The sequence below is a fragment of the Quercus suber genome, unplaced genomic scaffold, assembly GCF_002906115.3.
Source record: "Quercus suber isolate HL8 unplaced genomic scaffold, Cork oak 2.0 scaffold_458, whole genome shotgun sequence".
NCBI lineage: Eukaryota > Viridiplantae > Streptophyta > Magnoliopsida > Fagales > Fagaceae > Quercus > Quercus suber.
In genome coordinates this window covers 327,191-334,180 of record NW_027069909.1, presented here as the reverse complement: position 1 = coordinate 334,180, position 6,990 = coordinate 327,191, and the positions used below count along the sequence as shown (strand labels likewise).

Below are 6,990 nucleotides of genomic sequence, written 5' to 3'. Positions count from 1 at the left end.
ATGGCAAGAAAGAGTAGACTAGCAAGCATTTCCTCCAATGATATGTTGTTGGAAAGATGTAAGACATTTGTGGAGAGTATGAGGTCACATCGGCTTGCTTGGGTATTTAATAAACCAGTTGATGTTGTTAAATTGAACATTCTTGATTATTTCACTGTCATTAAGCACCAAAACAATTAAGACTAAGATGGCTTCAGGTGAATATACCAGTCCATGGGATTTTGCTTCAGATGTGCGGCTTACTTACTCCAATGCTATGACTTACAACCCTTCCACCAAAAATGTTGTTCATCGTATGGCCAAAAAACTAAGTGAATTTTTTGAAACAACATGGAAAACTATTGAGAAGAAGCTTACAATTAGGACTGATGAAACTACTATTCAATTTCCAACCTCTAAAAGGAAGAAAATACTAGTACAGTATGATTCAGGATCTTCATCCGGTGGTGGTTTGTGTTTCTATGAACTATTCATTTGTTTTTTTGGTTTCACAATTTGTTTTTAATTTACTGAAATTTGAAGAGGGGAGTAGAGGATTTCCCTGTTTAGGCCTAGGATGCACAGACATTTCCTGGGGTGCCGTAAACGGTGTTCAACAGTGTCCAATCTGCCGTATCAGTCATAATTTTTCAAAAATTGCTCGTATCGCCATATTATACCCATACCTCTACCTTTATCTATGTTTCGTGTCCATGTCCATGCATCCTAGGTTTAGGCTTAAATCATTTTAAGATTAGAACTCGTTTGAGAAACACATGATTGAAGATATTATGTGCTTTACAGTATTTATACACACTTTGAAACATTTTTTTTTCTTTGCCAAATTTGAGTTTTTATGCTTATTTGCACTTATTGAGTTCTTTAGAATATATATATATATATATATATGAGGAGCTAAAAGTTCTTAGCTGAGCAAGAGAGCATTGAATGAGCATTTATATTGCTAATGAGATATCTGCTGTTAGTTTTGGGGTATCATTGATCACGTCCTTCATGTTATAACATTATAGGGGGAGAGTGTGTTATGATCCTGGTATCCCAAATAGATTAAGTATAATTTTAACCATGTGTTTATAAGCTCTTAGGCACCCCTTGCAAGCTGGTTTTCAAGTGTAAGTTCTACCCATGAGTTTGTAACATTTGATATCAGAGCCAACCACCACGTCGAGTAATCAAACGTAACTCATTGAGTATGGGATCAAATGAGTTACGGCTTTGTGGTCGGATCTCGGAAGGGGCGACCTAAAGGCTAGATTAAAATTACTGATACGTGAGTGGAGCCACCAAAAAAAGGGCTACCATCGGGTGGGATCAAATGAGTTGCAACTAGAGACAAACCCACGTCAGGGCTGAGGGGGGCCATGGCCGCCCCCCCCCCCCCCCCAATTTCAAAAAAATACAGCATTATATATATATATATATTTAACTAAAAGTTTTAAAATTCCCCCCCCCCCAAAAAATATATTTTTGGCCCCCTCATCCAAAATATTTATATATTAACCACATGAAAACCCAAAAAAAAAAAAACTTCAACATCCTTTGCCCGTTGCATATTGATAATAAGAAAATCCTTTAAACAAAAGCAATTACTCCAAGAATAACATCAAAAACCTCTAGACAACCCAAAATTAACTACAAAATAAATCAAAATTCCAATCTTAACAAAAATTATGCACAAAACAAAATAATTACAAGTTCCCAATCATTACCCATTTGATTTCTCTCTCTCAATCTCATTGCTCTCATAGTCTCATTCTTCCACCACTCCTCATTGCTGCTGAGATCAAATCCACATACCAATAGGCAGTTGCACTATCACAAGCTCGCAGCCAGTGACTTAGGGCCTGTTTGGTTTAGAGGAGTTTTGAGTGATATGATCCAAAATTCATAACTAAGTTATCAAAACATATGGGACCCACACAATTTTTTTTTGTTTTGCTTGATTTTCACATTGTGTTTCCATCACTCAAAAGTCACAAATTTTGAATTAGAGTGATGGAAACACAAAACAAGAATCCAGTGTTTTCAAAAACTGAGATACATAACTTAGTGGCATCATTGTAAATTTTAGAACTCTGTGGAGCCCACAGCTTTTGTGTTGTCATGTCAGCTCAGAGTTGTTACCATTGCAAATTCAGGGTAAAGATCATTTCTCTTTCTCACTTCCCTCAAAATATTTCAACCAAAAATTTCCCCCCTTTCTCACTTCCCTCTCTCCGTTTTCCTTTTCTCTTCTCTTCGGATCAGCTGATGATGATGATGATGGTGGTGGTATAGGCTGTAGATGGGTTTTGCGTAGGGGTTATGGCTGTGTCTGGGGTTGGGGTTGGTGTGGAGGAGGCTTGAAGGCGACGGTAGCTGTGGGAGGTGGATCATTGTTGGCTGGGTTTTAATTCCTAGGTCATTTCGATCATGGATGGCCCTAGGTCGTGGATTGTGGAGGCTGATATTGGTTGGGTTAGGTTTGAACCGATGTTAATTGGGTTTGAACCGGTGGTGGGTCTTGCTTTGGTGTGGGTTTTGCTTCGTTGTTGGTTTTGCTTCGATTGGTTGTTAGCTGGGTTTGAATCGGTGATAGGTTTTGCTTCGGTGTGGGTTTTGCTTCGATTGCTTCGATGAGTTTTGCTTTGGCATTGGCAATGGTGGTTCGGTGGTGGCTGGTGTTGGTTCAATGGTGGGTTTGTGGTTCAATGGTGGCTGGTGTTTCAGTGGTGGTAGTGGGTGGTTCCACGGTGACACAGTAGGAGAAGTAAAGCAGAAGAAGTTTTTTGGTTAATGAGATGCGGGTAGCAACAGTAGGCAACACTCAGTAGTGTCAATGGTGGGGTCCATGGTTTTGGGGAAAAGTTTTAGAGATATGTAACTGAGAACTGAGTCCAAACATGTGTTTTGTAATTTTTGAGTGACCGTGAGGTTTGAGTAGGGAGTTATGAGTTTTGGGTTTGAGTTATGGGTTTTGAAAATTGAGTTATGAAAACTCAGCTACCTCTAAACCAAACAGGCTCTTAGTCTCCTCCAGTTTACTGTCCACACTCTTAAATGAGTTGAATCAACTGAGGTATGGTCCTCTCTTTGTAGATCTAAGTTGATATCTCTCTTTGATGTCCCTCTCTTCTCTTATATGAGTTTATTTATCTCTGTGCTGTCTCTTCTCTCTATCTATTTTTTTTCTCTGTGATAGACTGATAGCTAGTGCAATGTGTTTTGCACTATGTGTGAGTTTACCGTGTAATTAAAAGTCATCATTTGTCAAACCGAATGAATCTTGACTTTGAAAGAAGAGAGTCTCAGATAAGGACAAATGAGATAAGAAAATAAATAAATAAAAAGATAAAAAAATTGTGAAGTCAAGGCAAAGAAAAAGTGAATCTCGTGGGAACAATGAATCAAATGTGTGGATATTGGATAGTAATAAAAGTTATTAAATATTAACTGATAATGTTTGTTTGTTGGTTTATTTTATGAATTATTAGCTATTTTTAGAAAACAATTTATTAACATTAATTTTGTTGTAGCTTGTGGGATATGTTTGTTTGTTTGTATTTTTTTTTTTTGGTGGGACTAAGTTTTAAAACATTAGAACTATTTGATATGGAAATAATGAAATATTTATTTGATTTGTAGATAATGGGAAAGGGAACAACAATATTTTTTTAAAAGAAAACAAATACGAATAATTCAAATGCCAGCATTGATGTCCCAATTCTTGAAATTTTTCAAACAAAATTCCCAAAAGATCACCATTGATGAAATCAGTATTATTGGTCCATTGCAACGTGATCCCAAATTGTGCAAATATGAGATAATAACATTAATGAAGGTGATGAAATTCGACAAACCTTTACATAGATGTTAGTTTTGATTTTCATAAACTTTTTTTGGTTTATACTTTGGCCCCCTCAACATCAAATCCTGGTTCTGTTCCTGGTTGCAGCTTTATGGTCGAATCCTACCATTGGGTCAATATCACTAGTGAGCCATCGTAGACGTCAGCTGCAAAGCGTGGTGGTATGTTGTGATCCTAGTGTCTCACATGAATTAAGTATAAGATTAACCATGTATTTATAAACTATTGGGCACCCTTCCCTTGCAACACACTATGAATTAAGTATAAGATTAATCATGTGTTTATAAACTCTTGAACACCCTCCCCTTGTAAGCCTCTTAAAGATCTAGAAAAGGCACTTGAAAAGGTTGGTTGCTCCAATAGGGTTGCTAGGCACTTGAATTCCGTACTTTATTTTACTTGTTATTTACTGTATGATTCTGGTTCAGGTTGAAAAAGGGATCCTGAAAAACTCCGAATAGAGAGAGAGGAACTTGAAAGGTGGCAGAAAGAAGGTCAGCGTCTGCTTATCTTGAAACCTCACTTTTGTGTGATCAATGTGCATTTTTGTATGCCTGGAGCTTATCCTAATCAGGTAAGCCATACTAGATATTGATTTTTTTTACTTTGCATTTTGTCATTAGAAGAAGCACTGTTGCAAGCAGAGGCCAACGCTGCCAAAGAGTTTTGAAGGAAGGCCAAAGCAGAAGAAGCTGCAGCTGAGGCCAAAAGGAAGAGGGAGCTGGACACAGAAGCTGCACATCAAGCATCGTTAAAAGGTAAGTTGTACAAACCATGTGGATGTGGTAGAAGTAAACTACAAAAATTTCTTGAATGCTATTAGAAAATTTCTGGCTTTTTACAGATGCAGATGGAGAAGACTGTTGAAATCAATGAGAACAGTCATTTTTTGGAAGATCTAGAAATTCTTAGGGCTGCACATAATGAAGATGCACCAAGTTTAAGAGAGAGACAATCTTAGACGAGTGTCGAGATGCGTTGGTAGCTTCAAATTGCAGGGGAATAGTAACCTATGAAATGAAATAAATTAATATTTTATTTATAATTTATTTTGTTCATGTTCTTTGTGTTTTTGAGTGTTTGTTAATATCATGAGTGTGTGATAATTTTCTTTTTGAATATATCGTTTAATTCCACTTACCAAAGGAATAAAACATATTTCTTATCTCATCTTATATTATGGGGATTCTAGTATTTTACCCTTATTTAAAAAAAAAAAAAATTAGCAATATGTCCTTATTTGAAACTATTTAGGTTCGTGCCTCTGTTTTGAAATTCGATTTTAATAAAATCGAGTTTCAATCCAAAACTCAATTGGTTTAAAATCAAGTTATGCCTAAAAAAAAAAAAAAATGCATGGAACTCAAGTTCATGGAGCTTAAGTTCCATGCAAGTTTNTTCCCCCCACCCCCCCCCCTTAAAATTTTATATGGACCAAAAAGTTTGTGGGCAGTTTGATCTTTTGCATTATTTTGCTTTTCATTTGTAGAGAGAGAGGCAAAGAGGACTCTATTGAGTTCGTGAGGCTATGAGGTGAAGGCACAACTTAAAAAAGCATGGAAGCAAAGGCTGTTTTGCTGGGATTCTTGGAGATTGAGTGAGAAATAAAGGAGCAAATGATAAAGGGTTCTTATGTTGTGAGGAGTGTGATTTTGGTGTGTTGGCTCTCCACACACAACAACCACACTCTCTCTAAATTTCTCTATGGTTTAATTGATTTTTTTTTAATACTGATTTAGCAAATCCGATAGTGAGTCTTTGACATGTTTGATAAAAATGCTTATCTTATAATCTGACTGATAAATTGTGTGTGTTATATGGGATTGAACAAGCTTGATAATATTTGCGGTTTCAATGGGTTTGCTTCTCTAACCCTTTTGATCTAATTGTTGCTCAAGTAGTAATGTAGTATCATTGTCACTCAGATTTTGTAAGTGATATTTTGATAAATTTCCTTGCATTGTCAGATACAAACTGATAGGTGGAAATTCTTGAAGTAAAGCTGACGAACTTGTGGTAGCTGACAACTTTGCTTACATACCTATAAGTGACTTTGAAAAACTGATGACCCATCTTAAAGACTGACGGGCACACCTGACGGTCGTCAACGTACGAAATAGAAACGATCAGAAGGCATTGACGAATAGCAAGGCTAACAAGATGAAGCTGAAGGGTTCAATATAACTTGGTCTACACACATAAGTATATCAGAAAATATCTTGTGCCCCATGCTTAACCCTAATCAGGAAGACTCCTACAAGGAAATGATTCCACAAGATACGCAAATAAAGAGTTTCTTTCCTACAAGGAAACATCTTCTTAATCAAGGCATGGATGTCAACTCTACACCACTATAAAAACCCTAAGACCCACACAAACCAAGGTATGCATAATTTACCTCAGCTCTGACACTCTAGAGTTGTGAAAAAGTCCTCTAACTTAACCTTCGGATGGTCTTTGGCCAGTACCACACCTGTACTCTTCGAGGGTTTTCTTTGTCTTTGTTTCATAAGTCTTTGTTTCATAAGTCTTGTTTCGAGCATGTGAGTATTGTGCGGCTTACTGACGATTTTCGACATCATCAGTTGGCACCATCTGTGGGGACTTGCAATTCGTAAGCCATACTATCACCTCCCAAATAAAGAGTTGCGCTCAATGGCAACCACTAACGATGTTCAAGGAGACAAACCACGCATGATTGCCCTTGAGAGACAGGTTCAAACTCTCGTCGCCGTCGTAGAGCGCCTCACCAAACAAAACCACGACTTAGGAGAATAGTTACGCCAAAAGAATGTAGACCTTAATACTCAGGAGGAAGACCAAGAAGGCAATAACGCTGAGAGAAGGAACCAAGAAGGGCCGAAAGGAAGCAACACCTCAAGCAGGCCATAACGATAGGACACGAGCCAACCATCTGTCATCGATACGGTTCCACCTCACATAGTCGTCGAGATGCAGATGATGAAGGAACAGATGAACTTTATGATGAACGCCCTTAGAGGACGGGTGTCTAACGACCTCGATGACTTGGTCCATCGAACTGATTCACCATTCACAATGTTCGTCACTTCATTCCCCTTTCCGCCAAAGTTTCGTATGCCGCAGGTGGAAAACTACGACGGATCCAAGGACCACTTAGATCA

At 37.7% G+C, this 6,990-nt stretch overlaps 1 pseudogene; it reads left to right on the top strand.

Moving 5' to 3' along the window:
- LOC111995765 (transcription factor GTE8-like) lies at nucleotides 1-4,843 on the top strand (annotated as a pseudogene).
- The last annotated feature ends 2,147 nt before the right edge of the window (nucleotides 4,844-6,990 follow it).